The sequence below is a fragment of the Rattus norvegicus genome, chromosome 17 (assembly GCF_021556685.1).
Source record: "Rattus norvegicus strain SHRSP/BbbUtx chromosome 17, alternate assembly SHRSP_T2T, whole genome shotgun sequence".
Taxonomy (NCBI): Eukaryota; Metazoa; Chordata; class Mammalia; order Rodentia; family Muridae; genus Rattus; species Rattus norvegicus.
Window position 1 is genome coordinate 9,759,659 of NC_141550.1, and position 26,645 is coordinate 9,786,303.

Genomic DNA, 26,645 nt, shown 5'->3' on the forward strand with positions numbered 1-26,645 from the left:
CTCCTCACAGCAGACCCTGGGAGTCACAGATTGTTCTGGGGGCGTCATCTTGTCTGTTCTTTCCCTCCTTTGCACACGACCAGAGTCCCACCTTCTGGATTTCAGAGTGTGGGAAGAGGCACATTTGGGGGCAGGGAGGGACCAGGGAAAGGCCACACCCACTTCCTTTCCTGGCCTGGCTACATGGAGAATGGCAGAGCAAACTAAATGGTTTTCTAGGCTCAAACTTCAGAATTCCATCTTGGCCCCTGGAACTAGCAGGCTATGGTTTTCCTATATCTAGAATTCCGCACTTAGGAACTCAGTTCTCAGAATCGATGCGGGTGGGCTGAAGGAGTCGTCATATTGAAAACAAGGGAAGCAGATTCCCAGACTAGCCGTGGTAGCTTATACTGGTAGTCTCCCCACTAGGGAGTCACAGAAGGAGTTAAGAGGCTGTTTTTGGCCCAGGGAGTGACACTATTAGGTGTGGCCGCCCTGGGAGGTATGGTGAATCTCACTCCAGCAGGAGCTATAGTATATGAGATTCTATCTTTAAAACACCAAAAGGATTTCCCAAGCGTGGTGGCTCAGGTTGATCCCAGTGCTCAAGAGGCAAAGGCAGGCTACAAAGTGAGTTCCAGGTTTCTTGTTTGTTTGTTTGTTTGTTTGTTTGTTTGTTTAAGAACAAGTGAGCACCTTTCTTGTAGCACAGAGCCAGCCAAGCTCCTAGACCTACCCCTTCCACAGGGAACTTTTCCCAGGACTTGGCAACCCACTTTTGCCCACAGTTCTCTCTAGGCCCGGCTAAGTCAGCCTCTCAGCAGAGACCGCCCACCACCAAAAACCCATTCCAGGCTCCTCCCCCTCAGCAAGCTCCTCCCACATACCGCCACCTACTTCCTGAACACTCAGAATTTCTATCCCTTCCTACCCATATTCTCCACTCCAAAGAGTGTCCTGATTTTTTAAAATGTAAATTAGATCAGAAAACACAGTCTCCATTTTGAAGCCTTCCAGATCAACACAAAATAAAACCCGGACCCCATCAGGGCGCCTCTCCTTCCCCTTCATTCCCTTGCTCACCCCATCATACTCCATCGTGGATCCCACCTCAGACCCTTGTCCCTCGATGTTCTCTGGTTGATGTGTCCTTCCCTGACCCCTCCACTCTCCAGCGTCTTGGCTCTCTCCTGCCTCTCTTTCTGCTCTTGCTGGCCCCGAGCTGATGTTATCTTGCTCACTTCCCTGCCCACCCACTGGTCCTCTTCCCACCCTCACTGAAGCCGCGAGCAGGTCCCCTGACCATGTACTTAGCCAAAAGGCCCTGGGGCAAGGATGCCTGGCACCAACAGGGGCTTCGTAAAAGGATAAATGGATCACATTCACATTGTCCTTCTAGTCCCTGAAGCAGGGAGACCAGAAGCTGAATGCCCAGGTGGTTGGCCGTGGTTCATCCTGGGCTCTTCCTAACCCTGCCTCCCATTCACTGGGCATGGCAGCTCCTTTCCCTCCACTAGTACCTGCCTTCCTACCTCCTTTTGCAAGGAGGCAACCACTAAGTCTCCTCACTCTCTCCTAAGCCTGATCCAAAGTCCAATCAGTAAAATGGTTCACCAGTCACCAGCTGTCGAGGGTGGCTCAGAGTTTTCTATTTAGAAGACATTTTCCCAGGCTCCTCCTGGTGTTAAATCATTTCTCCAAATTAGTGGGAATACTCATTACCAAGCCAGCCACCTCCCATTAGTCAGGAAATGTGCCTTCCCTGTGTCAGCCCCTCCCGACCCTGGGCCATCTCCTGTCACTCCCTGGAGTGGATGGTAGATGTCTGGGGCTGCAGTCTTTCAGCGGATAGCACTGGTAGAAGAGAGAGGTTGGTGGGTGAGCCTCTCTGACAGATGGGTCATAGCTCTCTCTTCCCTCACCCCTCAATCCCGTCTGTCCTTCCCTCGACCCCTGACACATCCTTACTTCTGGGGTGGCTCTGCGGCCTTGTGGCTCTGCTTGTAGGGTGACGAAGAGAGGGCAATTAGAGCAGGTGCATTAAGAGGCCAGAAAGAAGTCTTTAGAGAAGTTCTCTGCGGACTTCAATCCTTCCGAGTCTTACAATTTGGTTGGCCAAGGGGTACTCTGTGCTCCAGGTGTGTGGAACTCCCTGCTGCCCGGCCCGATGGCCCCCCAAAGCCCTGCTGCAGGTGTGTTGTGCTCCTCCATGGCTCCCGGCCACTTTTTACATTGTCTCCTGAGCCTGTCTTCGGGGAACCAAAACTGATTAGAAGCAGGCGGAAAACGGCTCATCCTGTGCAGAGCGTCTAATAAATATTAGCTAACAACAACAATAATAATAACTTTGCTGACATCTCCCAGGCTGCCAGAGCGAAGTGTCAGATGCACAATTACAGACTAACTAGTTTTACAAAAAAATCAACACTTGCCTGCTTTAAACCATCCTCCTTTGACTCACTAGAGGGGTGTGTGCCCAAGGGCGGGGAATTCTATTGTGCTGAATTCAGGCAGCGGGGGTTCTAGAGCCCCGGTTCTTCAGTTCAACAGGCAGAGGAAGGGCCTGTTTAATCTCTAGGCGGGGGTTCCCTCTATTAATTTATCCAGAAAATACGTCCCAAGCTCCCACTGCACGCAGGCCCGTTCTCTGAGCTGCAGATGCCTGGAAAGGAAACACAACGAACTCTGATAGAATCCCCAATGCGGTGGGGACTAACTCAAGCAAAGCAACACCCAGGGGGTGGCAGAAAGATACCACGGGGACTTGGTGGGTTAGACAGAGAAATTGCAATCTGAGGGATGCATCTTTCCAGTCCCAAGCAGGCCTATCAGGATCCTGGACTTTATAGCGTGTCTGGGCATCTCATTTGACTCCTCCAGAAGTGCCAGATGCATGCTTTAGCAGGGTCTTAGCTGGGATCTAAACGAGGAACTGTGTCCCGGACTGAGAGATAGCTCAGGAGGAGCCTGGGCCAGCAGGCAGAGCAGTGAGGCCAGGAGATTGCAGCCCAGGGCAGGGGAACTGGCTGGTGACAGACAGGGCTTGAAAGGCCTTACCCCTGGGTCCTGATCCAGGCACACAGCTCTTGTCTAGCCTGCCCCTTGGAGGAACTGGCTGTGGTTTGATGCTCCAGCTCCTCCCTGCCTTCTTTCAGGAAAAGAGTAGGGACTGACAGGTACCTCCCATCCCACATCAAGGCTTTCAGGTTACTGGTCCTGTGTCTCTCACCTGGGATGGTGAGACCTATGGGGGAGACTCTTCCATTGCTAGAACTAGGGATGTAGGTTCTAGGAAGCAACAGGGATGGTGGGGTGCAAAAGGGAGGCTGGGAGGATCCAGGAAAGGCATTCCATGATGCCAGGGGGTGGGTCCTGTGCAGGGACTGCCCCCACCAGGCAGCAGTTCTGAGAACAAGACCTTAAAGAACCTAGAGATTTTCTTTTTCTTCCTTTCCTTTTCTTGTTTTTCCTTTCTATTTCTTTTTCTCCTTTCTTTTCTTTTCTTTCTTTCTTTCTTTTTTTTTTTTCCGTACCTGGGGACCGAACCCAGGGCCTTCCACTTGCTAGGCAAGCGCTCTACCACTGAGCTAAATCCCCAACCCCTTTTTTTTTCTTTCTTTCTTCCTTTTTTTTCCTTTCCCCAAGGAGGTTCAATGCTACCCACACTAATTGTAGGTTTTTCTGAAAATGCAACATGAATCATTTATAAATAAAGAGACTATAGGGGTTGTAGCAAGCGCAAGGCCCTGGGTTCGGTCCCCAGCTCCGGAAAAAAAAAAAGAGACTATAAAAATCAGAAGAAGAAGAAGAAGAAGAAGAAGAAGAAGAAGAAGAAGAAGAAGAAGAAGAAGAGGAGGAGGAGGAGGAGGAGGAGGAGGAGGAGGAGGAGGAGGAGGAGGAGGAAGAGGAGGAGGAGGAGGAAGAGGAGGAAGAAGAAGAAGAAGGAGGAGGAAGAAGAAGGAGGAGGAGGAGAAGAAGAAGAAGAAGAAGAAGAAGAAGAAGAAGAAGAAGAAGAAGAAGAAGAAGAAGAAGAAGAAGAAGAAGAAGAAGAAGAAGAGGAGGAGGAGGAGGAGGAGGAGGGGGAGGAGGAGGAGGAGGAGGAAGAAGGAGGAGAAGGAGAAGAAGAAGAAGAAGAAGAAGAAGAAGAAGAAGAAGAAGAAGAAGAAGAAGAAGAAGAAGAAGAAGAAGAAGAAGAAGAAGGTGGAGATATCTGTGCTGTTACTCTCTTCCAACACCTGGGAGGTGAGACGCTCAGCCAGTACCATCTCCACCCCGCCCACCCAGCTCTGCGGTGTGCAGACAGAGTTCTGCAGTGTCTGCAGTTCACAGGCCATGATGGTAATGTAGAACCCCAGGGAGAGGAAGCTCTGGGGAGCCCATGGGACAGTTCTGCAGCAGGTCAGCGCATAGCCCTCTCTGTAGGCACGAGGGCAGCGGGCCAGCCCCCATTGCGAAACTGCGGCGTGCAATTTTAGGAGGGAGTGAGAACTCATTTATTCTAGAGCCAAATAAGATGAACAGGAGCACAGGTTCGGGATGCCCTGAACACCATGATCTGACATGCTGCCTGTTGCATGAAGTTATTACGGCTATAAAACCAAAGAATGTCGTAAGTCAAGGCATTTCTAACACACTGGTGGCAACAGCAGGCAGGTGGTCTCAGTACAGCCGGGAAACCTCTGCTGTGAGCCTCAGATGCTGTCTGATAACATTCTTAGCTTTGGGGTTGGTAGAAGCTAGGGGCCTGTTAAATTAATATATTCCAAAGATTTCATGTGACAGTCGTGGGATATGAGAATGGCTATTAAGGAGGCTAAAGAGATTCCAAGATCATTTGACTCAGGATCAATATTCCAACTCATCAGAATTCAGTAGTTCCCATTGATCCGTCAGCCTTACAGAGTCTGAGGTGGGTGTGGTTATCTCTTAGACTCCACTCCCCACTCAGCTCCTAGTGTGTAGCCAACAAGGCAGGAGTTTCATCCCAGCGAGTCAGACACACAGTACAAGAAGGACTGACAGGCTCAGAAACTGGGAGCAACTTGGTGAGTCTGCAAGGTCCTCGAGGTTTCAGACTCTGCATTCTCCAAGTGTCTGGAGTGACTCTGTATGCTGCACTCCTAGGCTCTGAGGGTCTCTTACACTCACAGTGGACTTAGCTTCCGGGGCTTAGCACTAAGACAAGGCGTTTCCAGGGAAGGTGCCTTTATTCCTGTTCTCTCATATATTTATTGTTTATTTAAAATTGAACCAGGGTATAGCTGTATAATTTCTCCCCCTCTCCTCCCTCCCACTCCTCCTAGGTCCAACCTCCTTCTTCTCACAGCCCTCTCCTTTAATCTCTGTTGTTACACATACATACATACATACATACATACAAACAAATCAACATACAAATGTAACCTGCTGAGTCCATTCAGTACCTGTTCACACTGTGCATGTGTGTGTGTGTCTATATACATGTGTGTGTCTGCGTGCCTGTATCTATGTGTGTGTGTCTATACATGTGTATGTGTGCATGTGTATATATGTGTTCATATGTGTATGTGTGTGCATGTATAGGTGTGTGTCTATGTGCATATGTGTGTGTGCATGTGTCTGTGTGTGTCTATATGTGTGTGTGTATATGTGTTCGTATATGTGTATGTGTGCGCGTGTGTGTGCACACAGGTGTCTGTGTGTCTAAGTTTCTAGGACAAAGGAATCAACTTTGGGCTAAGATGTGAATGACTAAAGGAGCCAAGAAGAACACTCTAGGAAGAAAGGACAGCCAGCGAGGAAACTTAGAGCAGCAAGTCCCTTGAACCACAAAAGGAGCCAGCTGCTCCATGCAGGCACATGGCATGTGGCACAGCCATTGTCTCTTTTTCCCAGAAAAAGCCTAAGTATTCACCCATGTGAGGTTTCTCCCTCACACCCCGTGTAACTCTAGCTGGCATGAAATACATCACGTAGACTTTGAACTTGCAGCAATCCTTCTGCCTCAGCCTTCAGAGTGATGAAATTAAAAGCATGCATCAAAATACGTAGTATAAACATATACTCACTTTGTTTTGTTGTTCGTCTGGTGCTGGGGTTTGAACCCAGGGCTCATAGACGCCCCACTAGCACTCCACCACTCAGCAGTAGCTTCGGCCTGCATGGAAATCTACACTAACTAAAACCCAGTCAGAGAAGAGAGCCAGCCAGAGAGAATCAGCATGCGGAAGCCAAATGCAACCTCACTACACTTCAGTCTTTCCCACTGGCAACGGGCCACACATAGTAGCAATCCCACAAGATCCTGTGGCCTTCTGACAGCACGGAAGCCTTAGTCTATGTAATGTATTCTGATGCTCACCCTAGGACAAAATTCACTTTTGGAAAGGATCCGTGCCATTAAGTGACGAATTGCTGGAGTTCACTTTGGGAGACGGTGTCCCGTCGGGGAATGGAACACGGGGAGAGAGGCAAAGCCAGGGTTTCCAGAGATGCTTGTGCCAAACTCCATCACGCACCAGCCGAGCGACCTGGGCAAACAGCTCCGCTGTCTGGGCCTCTGTTTCGCAACCCTTGCTTGTTCGAGTGTAGTTCCTGAACAGGCCTGAATGTGGCATCTGGAGTGGCTATGACTGCACCTTATTCTGTGCTTGTTCTGCACGGCTTATCGGGCGTGTATCTGCACCAAGCAAATGAAAATGGCCCAAGTTCTGTGCCTGTGGAGAGTAATGTAGATATTACGTAGATCAATAGTGCCGGAATCCACGTGGGGTCCAGGCCACTACAGGCCATCACCTCTGCCCAAACTCCAAGACATTTTTCCCCCCAATCAAGGTCCCCTTTTCCCTCTTCGCTTAGTCTCTTGGTGACAAGAACACACCAAGGACCCAGGTCTGGCCAACTTTTTCCAACCCCCATCTGCCCACAGCAGACTGTTCAGAAATAGACCAAGAAACCTAGAGCCAGAACAGAGAGAGACGTGGTCTGATGATGTCGTCCAAGGCCTTAGAACCACTCAGAGGCAACGCCAGCAGCGGGGTCAATGGCCTTTACTATCGTGCGACAGCTGCCTTTGGCTTCTGCCAATTCTAATTGAGTTTCTGTCGCCTGCAACCAGAGTCCTGACAGCTACACAGTTTCGTATGCAATAACAGAACTCACATGTCCATGGGGTCTGTGATCATTGACAGCAAGAAAAGATAAGGCAAATGTTCACAGGCCCCCCTCCCCCTTCCCTGGAGAACTCCAGGCTCCCCAGCCATAGAGTTGGGTAGGCTGCTACTTCAGACTTAGCTAGCCAGGATTTCCCATCATCCCTTGCGCCGTAATAGGTTAATTAACCCAGGAACGCATGACCCAGTGAGATACCATGCTTCAGTTTTAATTCAATTTGGGGACTTTTTCCCACTGGGCACAGACAGGTGGCTTTAGACTATTCTGGCAGCCACCAAATAACTACGAGGGAAAGCCTACATGAAGGAAGAGCCGTGCCCCCGAGGGCTTGACAACCTGAGCCAGCGAAAGCCAGTTGGGCTCAAACTTCCGGTTTCACCTCCTGTCTAATGAAGAGTCCGTGTGCCTCCTGTGGCACAGACGGGGAGGTGCCCATCCCCCACATCAGAGGCCTGTGCGCTCCACTCTCCTACACTTCATTTTGCAGCCTGAAGGAAACCGTTTGGTTTCTCTCAAGCTCTCAGGGCACTAGAATGCAGGGGCTGCTCCGAAGCCTCAGGTATGAGATTCTTGAAGGGCTGGGAACCGGGGCAAGCCTTGTTCCGCACGTGGGCTGGAGGAAGCTGGAGCTCTAGACACCCCAAAGCAAGCGATAACTCACCCCCGGCCCACCTCTGCCCTTCCCTCGGGCCATCTTGAGCAAGGACAGCCATCCATCCCACTTATCGGACCTCTTATTTCATTCTTTATCCAGCTGTCACAGGTGTCACTCAGCACCCTGAACAGAGTTATGAGAGATTGAGTGCCCGGACTGGGCTGGCTGAAGGATTCATGGCGCAAGTCCCCTCATTCATCAGGGAGAGCTCTTGTTAAGGTTTGGGCTTGCCAGCGCGGGGCTGGAGGAGCAGGAGGCTTCTTTGGCAAGAACCAGAACACCAAAGTCATGGGGAGGACAGAGGTGGCAAGGAGGGAGACCACCCCTGTGTATCAGTGAGGTAGCCATCGGACCACAAGGCAAGCAGGGGAACTTGTGGGGTGCACCTGAAGTCAGATAAGCTGTTTACTCAATACCAGGGGCACAGGGCCAAGGGAACCTGGAAGGGCAGCTTGGCCTCCAAGCACTGCAAAGAATTTTTAAATTGTGTCACACGCGTCCCTACCCTGCTTGTTACAGTTACATGAGGCCCCCACCCCCGGTCCAGTTTACAAAGCCCTCTCCCCATGCCTGCGTCACCCCGGTGTCCTTCCCTTGGCCACCCCACCTCTAGCCTCTGCCTAATCCTCACACACCCAAGTTCACACCGGTCTCAGGACCTCTGTACTCCCCGTTCCTACCACCTGTGCAAGCATCTCCCAGGCTTTGTGGGGCTTCGCCCCTTCTACACTTAGGCTCAGCTCCAAAAGCAGAGGCTTTTTTCCTACCCCTCACTGCTAGTGTCTGCCACGTGGCTCTATCTCATTTCCTTCACAGCTATTAACCTTGGCCGAGGATGTCCTACCCTTTGTCCCCTTTACTTGAAAAGAAGCTGCTGAGAATTCCACTGGCGAAGGCGGGGTTCTGTCTGCCCTCAATGCCGGGGAGGTCCCAGCCAGCGCCCGGTGCGTTGCTGAGTATCAGACACACAGAGATATAGGTTACCCACATAAACTGCTGCCCAGCTGGGTACCTCACATCTGGCTCCAAGCCTGTGTGTTTGGAAGCAAAGCCAGCCTGGATTCTGGGATTCTGTCCAGAGTCCTGAGGCTTTAAGAACCCCATGTCCCACCCAAAAGCAGCTCTTACAGACAGGGAGGGAAGATGTTGGTTCTGAGGAAAAAAATGCTGTTTTGTGGTGGTTGCCATGGTAACACTTCTTTATGCCACAAAGACCCCCCTTAAAGTTAGAGAAGAGAGGGCTGCTAGTCAATGGATATTGACCAATAGCTGTGGGGCCCTCGGCTGTGCGCAAGGAGGGACTTTCAAGTCACCCCTGCCTGTCCTTCTGCTTAATCTGGCCTCTCTGCTTTGTCCCCCCCACAGGGACAGCAGCTTCCACTGTCCTCAGCCTGCTCCCATCTGAGGGACCAGCAGCACTCACCTGGGGGCTATGGGAGGGGGGGATAGGAGGTCAAGGGTCATCCCAGGCAGTGGAGCCAAGCAGGGAGCTATTCTAAACACCACACTATTGCAGGCTCGTTTGGATGAGTTAGTGGGTTCAGTGCTTCCCTAAGCACGGGGGGGAGGGGGGCATGTGCAACTGTCTGTCCATCCCACAAAGCTCAGAGAGGCCCTGTGACCAAGAGATAGCTGCAGACAGCCCACATGCAGAATTCAAGCTTTGTGAGCACACCGCCACCCCTGCAGTCCTCCATACAAACAGACTCGATCGCTGCTGTCTGCTACCCTTGCTCTGGGTCAGCCATGTGGTCACCTGGACACCTTTGCTGTTTGTACAAGGACATAAGATCTCAGGGGTAAAGACCACGACCCAAGCGGGAGAATTGAAATCTGCATTCGTGTCCACGGCCCAAGTTCATGCCCTAACATTGGAACCTGGGTATGCAGTGCCAGGACAGCCTTTCTGCCTGGCCACTCTAGCTGAGGGACCGGAAAGCTCACCCTTGTCACTTGGGGACTTGCTAAGGCTGCCCAACAATAGAACCAACCAACCACTGTCCTCAGGGACACCAGGGGCCACCACCTACAGCCTCTGCACAGGATCAGGAGACCAAGCAGGGTCATACACTGCTGTTGCTTCAGTGGTTTCATGAGAACGTGAACTAACTCCTCCCCATTCCTAAGGATGTCCAAGGACACAGGAGCAAGTGTTACCCAATGTGGGGCACTGGGAAAGGCTTTTCCAACAGAGGAACCCCTTCTCCAGAACAGGGCAGGTAGAGAGCCAAGCACGCAGCCTAGGCTTAGCCAGTGGCGTCTCTTAAAGGCATTTATCTTATGGGCTCGATTGTGAGACTTGAGATCTTTAGAAGTACGCCAAAAGGTGGCAAAGAGCTGAACATCGTACCAAGGCGCCCAGCTACTGTGACGGTACAGCCTCCAGGCACTCTGTGTGTGTGTGTGTGTGTGTGTGTGTGTGTGTGTGTGTATAGCTCTGTGTGTGTGTCTCTGTGTGTCTCTGTGTCTGTGTGTGTGTCTCTGTGTCTGTGTGTGTGTGTCTCCGTGTCTGTGTGTGTGTATAGCTCTGTGTGTGTGTCTCTGTGTGTCTCTGTGTCTGTGTGTGTGTCTCTGTGTCTGTGTGTGTGTCTCCGTGTCTGTGTGTGTGTGTATAGCTCTGTGTGTGTGTCTCTGTGTGTCTCTGTGTCTGTGTGTGTTTCTCTGTGTGTCTCTCTGTGTGTCTGTCTGTGTGTGTACAGCTGTCTCTCTGTTTCTCTGTGTCTCTCTGTGTGTATATCTCTCTCTGTGTCTCTGTGTGTGTATGTATCTCTCTCTGTGTGTCTGTGTGTGTGTTTCTCTGTGTCTCTCTGTGTGTATATCTCTCTCTGTGTCTCTGTGTGTGTATGTATCTCTCTCTGTGTCTCTGTCTGTGTGTGTACGTGTGTATATCTCTCTCTGTGTCTGTGTGTGTGTGTATGTATCTCTCTCTGTGTGTCTGTGTGTGTGTGTGTGTGTGTGTGTGTGTTTCTCTGTGTCTCTCTGTGTCTCTGTCTCTCTCTCCCACTCACTCACTCACTCACTCACTTCTGGAAGTGAGTAGTGCTTAGACTTGGGGTAAGACGGGATGAAGGAGAGATGTACCTCCTTAATCTTTTAGGTCATGTTCGTGCATGTTCCCTCAAAAGCATCTCTTTCCCAGCACCCGGCAGGAAAAAATCATAAGACATTCTGTTGGAAAGAGGGTGTACTTGTTCATTTCCTGGTACCATAACACAACGCAGAGGTTGGGTCATATTATTTAAAAAAAAAAAAAAGGAGAAAAAGGGGTTTGGGGATTTAGCTCAGTGGTAGAGCACTTGCCTAGCAAGTGCAAGGCCCTGGGTTCGGTCCCCAGCTATGGAAAAAAAAAAAAAAAAAAAAGGAGAGAAAGATTTATTTCCCTCGTGATTCTGGAAGTTCGAGACCACGTGCCAACAGTACCTGCTTGCCTCTAGTGAGGACCTCACCTAGGAGGAACCTGTAAATGAGATTACATGAAAGACCCGGAAGCCAGAGAGAGGCAGGGACAGAGCCAAGTGCTTCATTTTGTTTAGACACAAGCAGTCACTATACCACCTAGGCGGTGAAACCCTACAAGCTCAAGAGATCCTCCTGCCTCGGCCTCACATAGTCTGGGACCACAGGAAGGTACTGTGGCATCTGGCTTCAAGCTTGGTACTTTTAAACAACTCAGTCGGGCTGGAGAGATGGCTCAGTGGTTAGAGCACCGACTGCTCTTCCAGAGGTCCTGAGTTCAAATCCCAGCAACCACATGGTGGCTCATGACCATCTGTAGTGGGATCTGATGCCCTCTTCTGGCATGTCTGAAGACAGCTACAGTGTGCTCATCTATGATAAATAAATAAATCTTTAAACAACTCGGACATGTTGGAACTGTTTCAAGAGAGGTATATTAGCTCTGTCCACGGCCACACTCCTAGACCCAACCATCTTCCTCTAGGACCCAACTCCAACAAGTTGAGGCCGCCATTCTAAGGACCAAGCTTCCAGTATATCAATTTTGGGCAACGCGCTCAAGCCACAGCCACAAAAAGCCACGAATGTCTTTTCATTACAGGTGTGGGGCTGGAGAGATGGCTCAGTGGTTAAGAGCACTGACTGCTCTTCCAGAGGTCCTGAGTTCAAATCCCAGCAACCACATGGTGGCTCACACAGGTGTGGAGGGGAGCTTCTCAGGGTAAATCCTTCGCTGTCACACAAAGTTCCAGAGTGTTAAGGTCTTTGTGCCTCCCTTAGTCAGTTGTTACTGCAATAATGCCATGTAACAAAAACCCCCAAAGCCTCAGAGACCAAGAAAATAACATTTAATCTTGTTCGTCCACGACAGAGGTGGCTCTGTTTGGGCCACTAGCTGGGTTCAGCTCTGCTGTATGTATGTCTTTCGTTTGTGGACCAGCTCTGTTTTCTTCTCAGGGTGGCTGGGAAAATAAGAGGCTATTTTATTTTCCAATATTGTATTGATTTTTTGTTATGTCTATAGGTATTTTGCCTGCAACTATGTCTGTGAAATAGGTGTGTTCCTGGTGCTGTAGAAGGCCAGAAGAGGGCACCAGATCGCCGGAACTGATGTTACAAACATTTGGGAGCTGCAGCGTGGTGCTTGGAATTGAACCTAGGACTATGGAGGAGCGGTCAGTACTCTTACCAGATGAACCATCCCTCCAGCACCAGCAAGAATTTTGTTCCAACCCAAACAAGTGTAAACCCTTTGCTCCTAACTTCTCTGCCAGCACTGGGCAAAGTGAATCCAGCAAGCACAGGATCCATGATACAGCGAGGCACCTTTAATCCCAACATTTGGGGACAGAGGCAGGTAGATCTCTGTGAGTTCCAGGGCAGACTGATCAATGAAGAGGACAACGAGGAGGAGGGGTGGAGGCAGAAGAGGAGAGAGGAGGCGGAGAAGGAGAAGGAGGAGGAGGAGTCCTCCTCCTCCTCTAAGGAGCTTTTGGAAACCAACATGACGGGAGGATAACTAGCCTTGAGAAGGCTAAGGAAACATTGTAGCAATGCAGAAAACAAGCAGGCACCCGGATGTGGTGTGCCTGAGAGCCGGCGGCGCTTTCCTCCTCGCCTGTGGAGCACACACATGCCCTTACTTGCCAGCAGCTTCAATTCCACCCCACATCATTTGCCAGAGCTCCTCAGGTGATGACGATGGTACCTGAAAGGTAAGAAGACAGCACATTCCCACTGACAAGCACCACGCAGCGGGCTTAGGGGCATCACTGGGATTTGGTCCTGTCTGCTTTGCCTTCTGAACCAGGCAGTGCTGACAGCTTCTACACCACCATGGGCTTTCAGAGGCCAAGCAACCACCCTCTCCAACCACAACCGCTCCTTCCAATGTTCGCCTGGCCTTGAAGCTCCGGGAGCCTGATCTTGCCATCAACACGGAAGGAAGGCAGTTGGTCATTTTTCACTGTTGGCCTCGGGACTCCCTAAATTGAGATTTCTCTTTGCTGTTGTCTCTATCTGCCGACTCTGTCTTCATTCAGTGAGGTGTAGGATCTGGGAAGGGGGGGTCTACCGTTCTCACACCCACACGGTAAATACAGGCTCTCCACACCCACAGAGCCTCTCACACTCCTAACAGAGGACTAACTGAGCTTTCACTGTTGCTAGCGATGCAAAGTGGTTGATTATTTTACATTTGTTTACTTCTTTGGAGGTGGCCTGGGGGGCCCATGGTGGTCAGAGGACAACTTGCAAGCGTCTGTTCTCTCTTTGCACTCTGTGGCTTCCGGGGATTGAACTTGGGTCATTAGTCTCGGTGGCAATCACCTTTACCCACTGAGCCATCTCACGCCCACGTTTTTTTAAGTTTTATGTGGCGTTGAGTTAAACGGCAAATCTGGGCCGGAAGAAACATCAAGAAATGTGGTGCTCGTGAAAGAAAAAGGGAGGGGATGGGGGAGGGATGGATATCACATCTGACCAACCTTCCTCCCTGCTCACCCCACGCAGCCCGTGCACCTTTCTCTCCCAGCCCTTGGTCTTTCCCCATCCTGACCCTCCCCCTCCCCCACTGCTCCAAGCCCCACCCCTGCTAGCTCCACCCATCAATTCCTTCACCTCTGCGGGCTTCCAGAAAGCCAAAGGCTGCCACCACACAGCCTGGACAGGCGGCGCCCCCCTCAGGCCAAACTCAGCTCTGGGCTGTGGCTATGGGCGAGACAAAGACGAAATGCCCACGGGAGAGATTGGGAGGACGTGGTCAAACTTCCACTGGTGACCCCAATTTCAGATTCGAACTCAGGTCTCCAGAGGTGAATGGAAAGAAAATGGCTAAATTAAAATGCTAATTACCGTCTCCAGCAATTCCGTCACCAGACAGTCGCCTGTATCTGTTATTAACAGCCCTGGCCTGCCCAGAGACACCGATGGCTTTAAGATTCAGGTGCAAGAGAAAATAGCATGGTGCCGCGTCTGCACTACGCACACAGCTATGCCAGCATCGCGTGGCTCTGCACGACCTCATGGAGAGATGAGCAGCAGAAAAGCCTGCTGGGGAACTTAAGGCTCCTCCAAGCTGTCCGTAGAGGCCCCTCCAAGGGTCCTCTCGAACTTGAAGTGGTTAAGGCAGATGGAGCAGGGTAATACTAACTCCATGTCTAAATGCATCTGCAGAGCAGTGCACTCTAGCAACTCCGTGCCCCATCCACCTCTGGAGACCCGAGTTCGAATCTGAATTGGGGTCACTTCCATGCCCCACCCCCCAGTCACACTCCTTTTCGTTTTTTTGCTTTGGGGGGTGGGGTTGATTTTGTTTGTTTGTTTGTGGTTTTGTTGTTGTTTTGGTTTGGTATGGTTTGGTTTGGTCTTGGTGACAGAAATTGAAGCCGGGAGTGCCATGGTTTTAATTAACTAAACTTCTATGACCCCCATCCCAAGTAGGAAGAAGTCAGAGTAAAGTTTCACACTCGCACATGCACACACACACACACACACACACACACACACACACAGCTCTTAGACTGTGAGACTTCAGGAAGTATATTTGAAGGAGGGAATTCGCTGCTGAAGAAAAAAAGATGGTTCCCGTACGAACTGTGGGTGGTGGCACTTAGAGGAACCACAGCTCCCATTGGCCCCTGAGCTTCCCTTCCACACTAACCTCCAGTAATGAAACAGAACTGGTCTTGAGGGATACCTCAGGGCCTTGAGAAGTGGCCATGAGAACCCTGCCTAGGCTAAGGGCACAAGTGGACAGGAAGACAGGAGTCATGGAGGTGCAGGGGTCAGAGTAGGTGAGAATTCCAGTGAAGAACCAGGCAGAACTGCCCGAGGTCTCAGTCTTCAGGGAGGGCACAGGTGGACACCCCTCTTCTTTGTGTACACCCAGGCTAGACCAGCCAGTAGCCAACAGAGTCCTGTCTGCCCCATGTCACCCTGGTGAATTGTTGGAACAGCAACAGTGTTGTTCTCTAAGACGTTCTTACCCCACCCGTGTGTTCTGGGGAGTGGGGGTGAGATCTGTCCAGGGTTCCGGGAGAATGGTTGCACACACAGAGGTCGCTCTGTGGCTTCTTACAGAGTCAAGGGGGATGCTGTACACAACCAGTCAATGTCATATCCAAGGACTGCCCCTCCAGCTGGTTTTCACCGGCTGTGGAAGCTAGTTCTCAAGGGTCTGTGAACCTGGTCATGACACAATGGACATTTCGACGTCTTCTGGCCAGGATGCGTGAGTACATCAGTGCTCTCCACGAGCTCCCAAGCTGGGCTTTTAACTGTGAGAGCAGCCCAGCTCAACAGCCACCCGTCTTTAGCTAAAGTCGTATTTTTTCTCTTTTTAAAAAAGTTTTATTTTTAGCTGGGCATGGTGGCACACACCTTTAGTCCCAGCAGTCAGGAGGCAGAGGTAGGCAGATCTCTGGGTTAGAAGCTAGCCTTGTCTATGGACAGAGTTCAAGGACAGCCAGGGCTACCCACAACAACACTGTCTTGAAAGCCAAGATAAACAGAAAGATTTATTTTTACTTGATGTGTAAGATTGTTTACCTAAATGTACGTAGGCACACCGTACACACGCCTAGTGCCTAGGAGGCCAGAAGAGGATGTCAAGTTCCCCTAAAGCTGGAGTTAGTTCCAGGTGGTGTGAGATGTCACACACGTGCTGGGGACTGAAACTGGTCCTCTGCCAAAACAACCAGTGCTCTGAATTCTGGAGCCATCTCTCTGGTCCACGAAGTAATGTTTTCCATCTCCAGATATTTTATATTTTTAAATGTTTTACATTTGTGTGTGTGTGTGTGTGTCTGTGTGTGGTGTGTGTGTGTGTTTGTGTGTGGTGTGGTGTGTGTGTGTGTGTTTGTGTGTGGTGTGGTGTGGTGTGTCTGTATGTGTGTGTGTCTGTGTGTATCTGTGTTTGGTGTGGTGTGGTGTGTGTGTGTGGTGTGTGTGGTGTCTGTGTGTGTGGTGTGTCTGTGTTGTGTGTGTGTATGTGTGTGTACCTGTGTGTGGTGTATGTGTGTTGTGGTGTGGTGTGTCTGTGTGTGTCTGTGTGTCTCTGTGTGTGCGTTTGTGTGTGTGTGTATCTGTGTGTGGTGTGTTGTGTTGTGTGTGTGTATCTGTGTGTGGTGTGTTGTGCTGTGTGTGTGGTGTGTGTATCTGTGTGTGGTGTGTGTGTTGTGTGTGTGTTTGTGTGTGGTGTGTTGTGCTGTGTGTGTGGTGTGTGTATCTGTGTGTGGTGTGTGTATGGTGTGTGTGTGGTGTGTGTATGGTGTGTGTGTGGCGTGTGTATCTGTGTGTGGTGTGTGTGTGGTGTCTGTGTGTATGGTGTGTCTGTGTCTGTGTGTATGTGTGTGTATGTGTGTGTGGTGTGGTGTGGTGTGGTGTGTGTGTATGTGTGTCTCTGTGTGTGTGTGTGTGTGTGTGGTGTCTGTGTGTCTGTGTATCTGTGTGTCCTTGTGCCATGGTGCACATATGGAAGAGAATTAACCTGCAGGATCTGGTTCTCTCCTTCCTTCCGTAGGCTCTGGATATCAAGCTCAGGTCCTCATGCTCAGGGTGAGCACCTTTATCTGCTGAGCCATCTCAGTCGGGCCCAGACATTTTAAATACAGGGAAACATGGCTGGGGGCGTAGCTCAGTCAGCCGTTCTGCATAAACCAGGCGTGGTTACACACACCCTTAATCCTCGCACTCCAGAGACAGAGGCAGGAGGACCAGAAAACCGAGGTCATCCTTAGCTACATAAGAGGCTTGAAGTCTCCATAGGCCACACCCAGCACCTCTCATCTATCCCAAGGCCAGAACCCCTTCAGGAACAGCGCCAAGGGGTTAACTCCTATAGTCCCTCGGTTTCCTGGTCCTCAGGGTTCCACCCATTCTGCTGGGGCTCTGGCCTCAGGTAGGGCACAAAGGTCCGGTGATAAACAGCCCCACAAGTGACCATGGAAGCTCTCTGCTCTCCCCACCACCTGCTCCAGCTCAACCAGAGAAAGTGGAGCGGGCGGTGAGTGGGGGTTTCCGCCACGGTGAGAGCCATCCATCCTAAGTAATTAGCTGCCACAGACGACGCACACCTGCCAATGGGAGCGGAGCTTCCTCTGCCCCACCAGCCTTGCAAACTCCCCTGTCCCGGGGCCTGCCTCCTGGGGATGCTGGGGGATGCAAGGGGGCTGGGAAACCATCTGCCGGAGCATGGGGCTCTTCACAGATCAAAAGCCAAGACAACTCTTTCAAGACTGGCACTGTCAGGCCCTGCCACGCGGTGCGCATCTCTCCATTCAGAGCTGCTGTTCCAGGCCCCTTGGCAATCCTTCCCTTCACGGGGAAGGACAAGCGTGTTTGACAGATGCCACTGGTCACCTGTCCCATGTCATTCTTACCAGAAACTGTTCCTGTTAGCATTCCTTAGGCTCCGCCCAGCAGTTACCTGGCAACAGCCAGGTAAGCCTGGCTTACTAAAAAATGGGCTGCTTGCTCTCCCTCCCCCTCTCTCTCTGTTTCCCTCCCTCCTCTTCCTCTCTCTCTCTCTCTCTCTCTCTCTCTCTCTCTCTCTCTCTCTCTCTTCCTCCCTCCCTCCCTCTCTCTTCTCCTATCTCTTTCTCTCCCTCCCTCCCTCCCCCCTCTTTGTCTCTGTCTCTCTGATTCTGATTCCCTTCTTCTTTGACCCCTTTCTCACGGATCTCCCCTTCCCCTCCTCCATGTGTTCCTGGCTGGCCTCTCTTCTCTCTCTCTCTCTCTCTCTCTCTCTCTCTCTCTCTCTCTCTCTCCCCCCTCCCTCTCTCAGTCTCTACTCCCTTGTCAACTCCCTTTCTCATGCCCTAAATAAACTCTCTTCTACACTAAACCCATATTCCTGTGGCTGGTACCTCAGGGGAAAGGGTTCCCTCAGCATGAGCACGAAGGGCCAGAGGCTCCCCCTCACACCTCACCACACCCCATAAAACATATCCTGGCTCCCCTTTTTTATGAAACACAACAATTCACACTGACACTTGGTGGCTCGCGGATGTATTCAACGGCACACGAAGGGAAATCCGATGTTTCTTTGTTTTTACGGGACATGTCCAAGAAGAGACCCTGCTGTCCCTGGGTACCGTAGAATCTGGATGTTAAGAAGCCATTGTGGGGGCTGGGGATTTAGCTCAGTGGTAGAGCGCTTGCCTAGCAAGCGCAAGGCCCTGGGTTCGGTCCCCAGCTCCAAAAAAAAAGAAAAGAAAAGAAGAAGAAGAAGAAGAAGAAGAAGAAGAAGAAGAAGAAGAAGAAGAAGAAGAAGCCATTGTGCCCAGAGAGGAGAACCAGGCTGAGGCAAAGCTGTTATGTCAACAAGAGTCAGGAAGAGAGCGAGGGAAGAACTTCGGGTTTTACTGCTGTGAAGAGACACATGACCAGGACAACTCTGATAAAGAAAACATCTAACCAGGGTTTAGTCCATTATCATCATGGCAGACATGGAGCTAGAGAAGGATATCCTCATCTGAAGGCAGCAGGAAGTGAACTGAGACACACTGAGCCCTCAAAGGTCACCCCTAGCGACACACCTCCTCCAACGAGGCCACACCTCCTAATGGTGTCACTCCTTGGTGACCAAACGCCCAAACTCTATGAGAGTAAGAGTCAATTCAGTTCAAACCACCACACTAGACCTCTGCTTTACACACACACACACACACACACACACACACACACACCCCAGGTTTTCCTCCAGAATCCTCCTAGTATGACGTGAGATCATCATCCACTTTGAGATGGGCTGGTTGTCAAAGGCATCCAAACTCTGTGAAAGCAGAGGCTGCCGGGCCTTACCCAGTGGAATCCAGGTCCTATGCAATACCCTGGTGTAGGCTGTCCCTGAGGTCCAGGCTCCATCATCTGCCACCAGAGAGCAGAAGGGACAGAAATCGAAGTCCCAAGAACAGCCTTCAACCAGTAACTGATGAAACAGTGGGCAAGGGCAGACTGGAGACCAGCTAGGGCAATGTTGGCTGTGCTAACGGGAGGTGCTGGCTTTCTGCACTCCTCCAAGACCTTCTCCTCCCTGCCTGGGACCAGCCCCTGGTCTGACCTTAGGACACTCTGGTGCAAGCCAGTTATCCTAGCTCCCCAGTGGAGAGGCTGGAGCAGGAAGATTAAGACCAGGAGTTGAAGGCCAACCTAAACAATGAGCCTGATTAAACTAGCAAAACAGGCCTAAGGGCCAATCTGTTCTCACTTCCAGACAGACTCATAATGCCAGCCATCCGTACTGCAACCTATTAGGGCCCTCCCTCCTTCCCTTCCTTCCTTCCTTCCTTCTTTCCTTCCTTCTTTCCTTCCTTCCTTCCTTATTTTCCATTTGCAATAATGTGCTTAAAAAAAATATGGAGTGCTGGAGAGATGGTTCTGCTCTTCCAGAGGTCCTGAGTTCAATTCCCAGCAACCACATGGTGGCTCACAACCATCTGTAATGGGATCTGATGCCATATATTAAATAAATAAATAAATAAATATTATTTAAAAAATATAGTATCACACACAATATTTGATTTCATTATGCCTTTTTCATGCATATACATCATTGTGCTTTACTCAACCCCCCCCCACAAGACTATCCTTAGCCCCAGTTCTTCCTCCCACTGTTATTGGAGTCCTGGGGACCATTCTTTTTTTTTTTTTAAGACTTTTTTTTTTTTTACTTTATGTATATGAGTACACTGTGGCTGTTTTCAGACACACCAGAAGAGGGCACCATGTCTCATTACAGATGGTTGTGAGCCACCATGTGGTTGCTGGGAATTGAACTCAGGGCCTCTGGAAGAGCAATCAGTGCTCTTAACCACTGAGCCATCTCTCCATCCCTGGGGAGCATTCTTCATAGTTAGGTATCACCTGAGGCCTCCTACCTGCCCTACTAAGAAACATGCAACATGCTAGATCACACACACAAACACATGGGCACACACACATGCATGCACCCGTTCCACTAACAAATGTGTAGCCTTGATCACATGCACACACACACACTCATTCCAAGCCCTCGCCAGCCCAGGTCCATACGCACTCTGTGGCACTCTATGTGACTGTTTTTTCCAAGTTTCTCGGAGCACGTTACCTACGTCCCTTCTTCTCTCAGTATCTGTCAAGAACCCCTTGAGGGAGCTGAAGGACCCAGCTGGGCCCTGCTTACGGGTGGGCTGTGCAAACAGAAAAGTCACGCACCATTTTTCAGGTGCACTGAGTAACGGCCCGTGTTTGCTGAGTCTTAGACCAAATCAATCACAACAGACCCATCCAAGGGAAACTCCTAAGTCTTCATGCCAACAAGGCTTTCGACCTCACGACCTCACGCTGCCTCTGTCCAGGCAGAGCACCACGGGCTCACAGGAATGTCTGTTGGGGACAAAGGGTGAAAGTCTTCTCACCTTTCCGGGTGGTCCAGGTTGTAGCTGGTAAAAGCATTGCTACACATAAGTACATAAAATACATTCAAAACAAAAAAGAAAGAAACTTAGATGGGCAGGGCATACACATCTGACATCAGCACATTAGAAGATGAGAAAGGAGAATTGAGGGTTGGGGGCTAGCCTGGGCTATAGAGCAAACCAAAATAACAGACAACTGAACCCAGAGTGGCAGCCGCAGACAGAGCCATCAGAAGAGAGCAGGGTGCAGGGTGGACAGTCCCACCTCAGCCCTGTCTTAACCCCCTCATCCTATCTAGGGCGGGCGGTTAAGGTCAAGGCTATGTACAGGTTCCTAGGGACTGGAGTAGACTTCTGCACTCTCCCTTCTGTGCCCGTTTCCTTTCCCCTCGGAATCTTTAGCTGGCGCACAGCACAGCCTTCTAATGAAGCAGCCTTGCTTTTCCCACCCTCGCCACTTAGAGCCACACAGAGCTGTTAGGAAGCAGGAGCTGCCACCTCCCTCAGGAGCTCTGTCCCAACCCCTGCTACAGCCGTCTGCATCCTGTGCTCCTAATGGAGAAGAATTCCCACCAGGGCACAGGTAGATCGAGTAGTAGCCGGAGTTTATTTTTAGCAGGAAAGAAAGCACAAGTGGAAAATACAGACTCCAGAGGGGAGAGGAGACTGAGTCGAGGGCACCTGTGTGAGCCGCCTCTGGAGTCTGGGCTTCTACCCCTCGCTCTATGTCCTTGTGCTACACCCAGTGGGGGATCTTTCCTTGCTAGGAAAGGTTCTCTCTCTCTCTCTCTCTCTCTCTCTCTCTCTCTCTCTCTCTCTCTCTCTCTCTCCCTCCCCCCCCGTTTTTATTTTATGCACATGGTGTCTTTAAAATGTATTATTTACATACATACACATATGTATGTATGTATATATGTATGTATGTATGTATGGTGTTGTGCTTGCATGTCTGTGCACTGTATGCATGTCTGATGCCCATGGTAGTCAGAAGAGAATATTGCATCCCCTACAACTGGAGTTGCAGACAGTCGTACACCGCCATGTGGGTGCTGGGAACTGACCCTGACTCCTCTAGAAAACCAGTCAGTGCTCTTCTTTTAGCTGAGCCATTTCTCTAGCCCCTAAGAAGGAGGTATTTTTAAAAGTTCTGGTGGGCTGGAGAGATGGCTCAGCAGTGTTGGGCACCTCTGTTGGTGTGTCTGAAGACAGCTACAGTGCACGAATATAAAATAAATAAATATTAAAGAACGCCCCTCACAGGAGCATCCTGAGGCTTGGGCTTTAGTTGGTTCCAGTTGTAGTCAGTGACAGCCAAGATTAGCCCTGAAGCGGTGTCTAGGGAGCATAATCAGACCCACTGATGCGGAGGAGGGAAGTCTCCGCTCCCTCCCTGCCTCCCCGCTCCCTCCCTGCCTCCCCGCTCCCTCCCTGCCTCCCCGCTCCCTCCCTGCCTCCCCCCTCCCTCCCTGCCTCCCCCCTCCCTCCCTGCCTCCCCGCTCCCTCCCTGCCTCCCCGCTCCCTCCCTGCCTCCCCCTCCCTCCCTGCCTCCCCCCTCCCTCCCTGCCTCCCCGCTCCCTCCCTGCCTCCCCCCTCCCTCCCTGCCTCCCCCCTCCCTCCCTGCCTTCCCCCTCCAGGATTCTGATCATTTGAGAGATAAGGTCAACCCCTGTTCTCACCTTAATGCTGTTTTCCTCTTTCAAGCAACTCTCCCTGGGTTCAAACACCCCAGCAAAACCCAAACACCTGATCTGTCTGTCTCAGATGTGTGGCCCCACCCTCTGTGACCTACTACTCCATATGTCTCCAAGGAAGGAGGCAATAGGTGAAGGCTACCACAGCCCAGTAAACTGAGGTCAGCTGGAAAGTGCTACAGGGGCCTAGCAAATTCTGGAAAGGCTAGAGTTGGGTTTGGGGACAGGAAGAGCATAACAGACAAAAGGGCAGGCATAGGAGAAATGACTAGAGAGACTTGCTGGTGTCTAGTAAGGCAGAAAACCAAAAAGCGTGATGGGGTCAGGGAGGGCTCAGGGCTTCTCTTCTGTCTCCAGAGCACTTGGACAGCGTCCTCGTACCCAAGCAGGTTAGGAAGATGCAGCCCATTGGACGCAGACCCGCAGACACTCATCCTTCTCAGCATTAAGGGTGTCTGCCCACCTCTGAGAATTCCTGTGGGTCTACAGCTTTATCAAAACACGGCTGACTCCGCCCCCAGGCTGGGCTGTCACATGACTCAGGCATGACCAATCAGAAGATTTGTATTCCTCCTGGCTCCTTGACTGGTCCTGGTTGGACACAGTGAGTAATCCATCCAGTAAGTAATCCATCATCAAATCTCAAACAGACTTTTGCTGCCTTTGTTGAGAGAGAGGCAGACTCTCTTCTTCCCATTTGCTACCACCCAGCCTCGGGATGGAGCTAAGGTAGAAATGAGCGTTCAGGAGACAGCAAAGCCCGCAGCTGTAGACGGCTGCAGGCCTGACGCTGCAAGGCTCTGAGCTCCTGAATATGAGCACGTGAGGGGAGGCCATTTCTTCTCCCGCCATAAAACCCGCATGCAGCATCTTCAAGTAAATTCGAGCTTCTTCCTCTCTAAAGAAGCCAGCAGATCTCACGGACAGAAACCATTACAGGTTGGTATGCCACCTGCGCGAGACACCGCAGTGGTAAAGCCAGCACCTAACATCCAGTAGGCGCTACTAAATGCTGGTGGGATAAATGAACGACTGCAGAGAAGCAAGCTAATCGTTCATCAAGTTTATGGATGACATGAAATTGGGAGCAGTTTCTAGCCAGAGGTTAAAATCATAAAGCAGATTGGCTTTCGCAAATGAGGCTGTGGCAAGACAGAATCGGAATTGGATGACGTTCATTAAGTAACCGGTTTGAGGAAGTCGTCGCCGGGAGGATCCGAGAGCTGGAGACATGAATGTTTCTGTGCACGTTGCCACACAAGCTGTGGGTGGCGGGCTGGACGCGGAGGGGAAGAGGCTGATTCTCAAGGGCTGGGCTGGAAACAGGGTCAAGGCCAGTTTCCAAGCTCTGGAGACACCCTTGTCCTAAGACCTGCATCTAGGAAGCCACTTGGAACCATAGTACGTCTGGGGAGACCTAGAGGATTTGGGGAAGCAAGGGACAGATCAGAATTCAGAAGTGAGATTAAAAACAGAATTCTGGAAGGTAGAAAAGCCTGTTTTCCAGCAGACTTTAAAGGAAGGAGCCATTCCCAGGCTGGGGAGGGTAGCACTTCTACAAGGATCTCAGAAAGAAAAATGATAGACTGGGAGACCAATGCAGTACTCCCCCAACCCTTCCACCCCATCCATCCACCCCCTCATCCTCCCAACCCCCCACCTCCCCAACCCTCGACCCTCCCATAGCCACTGCAGCCTCCAGAACACCCCCGCAGCCTCCGGAGTCCCCCCACCCCCTGCAGCCTCGAGAGCCCCCCACAACCTGAGGAGCACCCCTCACGCATCAGGAGCCCCACCCCCACCCCCGCAGCCTCGGGAGCCCCCACACCCCGCTGCAGCCTCGGGAGCTCCACCACCCCTGCTGTTTACACTTTTATCGGTTGCAATGAAAACCATGATGTGTGTGCCGCTGTATTGATTGTGCCTTTTAGATTTTTATGTCATTGTGGAAAGCAGCAATTATAGTCGTCTGCTCTGGAGGGAGCAAATGGCCCCGGGGGAGGACTTAAAAGGCAGCCCAAGGGGTCTCCCGATCTGGAGCTGGGGAGTAGAGGATCCCCTGGAACCTGAGAAGGGGAAGGTTCAACACACCCTCTCTCTTGGTTATGGGGCGCTTATTAGGTGCCTGTGGTGTGGTAGTTGTAGTGTCCCCTCCGTGCACCCCCACAGAAACCTTCCAGTAGCTTCCTGTCTGCCTCTGAAACAGATCCACTATGCACGCACCATCTGGTCTCACCTCCCACTCTCCCTTCGTTCATTGCCCGTTTCCTGACCTGCCCATTTTCCTCTGTGCCAAGGCCTTTCTTTATGGCCGCTGCTCCCACTGCCCATGCTCACACTCAGGCCCCAGCCCAGGGCTCACTTCCTCAAGGTTCCGCCATAAAGATCCGTGTCTCACTCGCTCGCCAACTCACGTCACACGTGCCAACTGTCACGTCCCCTTCACGTCACTGTAACTTCATTCAGCAATACTGTCTGCTGAGTCCCTTGTCTCTCTCACCTCCAAATGTAAACGCAAGGAAAATAGGGACGTCACTCTTCGGTTTTGGCAAAGGAGTTCTTGGCACACAACTGTGGTCAAAATGCCTAGCCCAGGTAATAGTAGACAGTGAGGCTCAGAAAATGTATCCAATACACACAAAAGACCCATCTACTGCGAGCCATTGGCTACAACTGCTTGTACTGTGGGAACCTCGCAGGCAGGCTTTCCTCCAGGATACTCTCAGCTTGTCTGTCACGTGGCTGCTTCTTCCATGATCATTTGACATTTAAAGCAAGAAGGGAGAGGACAAAACCCAAAATCCAAGTCTTCCTATTTAAGTTTGGCCCCTTTTTATAGGGCCTTTCCTATTACCAGGGCATCATTCGTGGAGATCCGTGAATCTCTGGCTCTTGAGTAAGATCTGTGCCACCTGCTGCAAGGCAGTCCGGCAACGAGGCTCCACACAGGTGAAAGCTACGATGTGGGTTGGACAGCATCGTAGAGTGAACAACCAGGGCGATGGCCACGGAGAGGTGAGATTTCTTACTCCTGGCCATGACTATAAGCAACGGGGTGAGACCTGAACCCTGCTTGCCTGATTCCAGTATGCGGCTGCCCCCATCTGCCACACGCTGCTTCGGACATCCTGGCCCCACGTTGGAGAGGAAAGACAGTCCATGCAGGTGAGCAAGCTAACAGGTACAGACCTGCATGTTCAGCAGGGCCTTGCCCGCTCATCTCTCTGCCCCTCCCTCCCATGGGCACCTAGCCCAAATTCAGGGCGTGGCAGCCCACTCGGGCCCCGAACCCACTCATTTGCCCTTCTCTGCGCAGCGTCCCTGCTTACCCTGCACCATTCTGCCTACCCTCCGAGCACCCTAGAGGTCGAGTTCTCTAACTCTCTTTGTCCCCGAGTCATGCGACACCAACAGGGTGCCCAGGAAGATGTGAGGTGCCACATCCTGCCCTTGCAGAGTTCACACTTGTGAGGTGGGGACAGATGATATACAACAACGGAAGAAGTCAGACCGCACACAGCGGGATCGATGCTGTGAAGCTGCAGGCCCCCTTCAGGCGAACCTGGCTAAAAGATTGTGGTGGGCAGAGTCCCCCCACAAAGATGTTCACACACTACTTCCAAACTCCAGGGGTGTTACCTGGCCAAGGGAAAGTGAATTTGAACCTGTTATTAAGGGTGTGTGCAAAAGAATCGGGCTGGCCTGGTGCTGGGTTCCTTACCTAAAAGGCTTGGAATCTGCAGGCTACGGAAACATCTCCATTATCTGAGCTGGAATTTCCGTCTTTTATGCTAATGAGGTCAGGGCCAGGGCTGGGTGTGTGGGGAAGATGTGATTGGGAGGTTCAAGGTTTAAGTCAAAAGCTGTTAGCCCAACCAGGGACGGGGAGGAGAGGCTAAAGTCAGAATGGCCACTGAGCAGATTGACCCCAGTAAAAAGAAACTCGTATACAAACTCAAGAAAGCCTCCCCTGCTAGCATCACTGTACCACCAGCTATGTTGGCCCTGGAAGCTCCTGGAAGTTTAGTGTTAGGGAACCTCCCAGGGCTCCCATGAGGCAGTCTTTTCTTGGTTTGCATTTGTAAGTGTAACTCTCGCTGGAACTCTACAAGGCTTGGTAATAATTATCAAACTCGTGCGGATGGACAGCTCCTGAACTTGTAGCTGCCCTGGTGAGGATGAGGCAGTCGTGTCAGAAGATATCACAGCTTGCTATCAGTTGACTGGGTCAGAGACATGCCCCTGAGTACTCTGACGCTCCACCATACCCACACGACTCCTTCAGAGTGGAAGCGCCCACACCTAGCTTGG

The 26,645-nt window shown here is 51.2% G+C and overlaps 1 long non-coding RNA gene across 2 annotated transcripts; it reads right to left on the reverse strand.

Moving 5' to 3' along the window:
* Positions 1-12,551: 12,551 nt before the first annotated feature.
* LOC147999982 (uncharacterized) lies at positions 12,552-24,757 on the reverse strand. Of its 2 annotated transcripts, XR_015641464.1 has the most exons (3): positions 24,608-24,751; positions 22,798-23,751; positions 12,552-12,953 (listed from the first exon to the last, which is right to left on the reverse strand). It is a non-coding gene; the product is annotated as an uncharacterized LOC147999982 (long non-coding RNA). The 2 variants fall into 2 exon arrangements; XR_015641463.1 differs by lacking the exon at positions 12,552-12,953 and having other exon boundaries at positions 23,386-23,751; positions 24,608-24,757.
* Between the last annotated feature and the right edge of the window lie 1,888 nt (positions 24,758-26,645).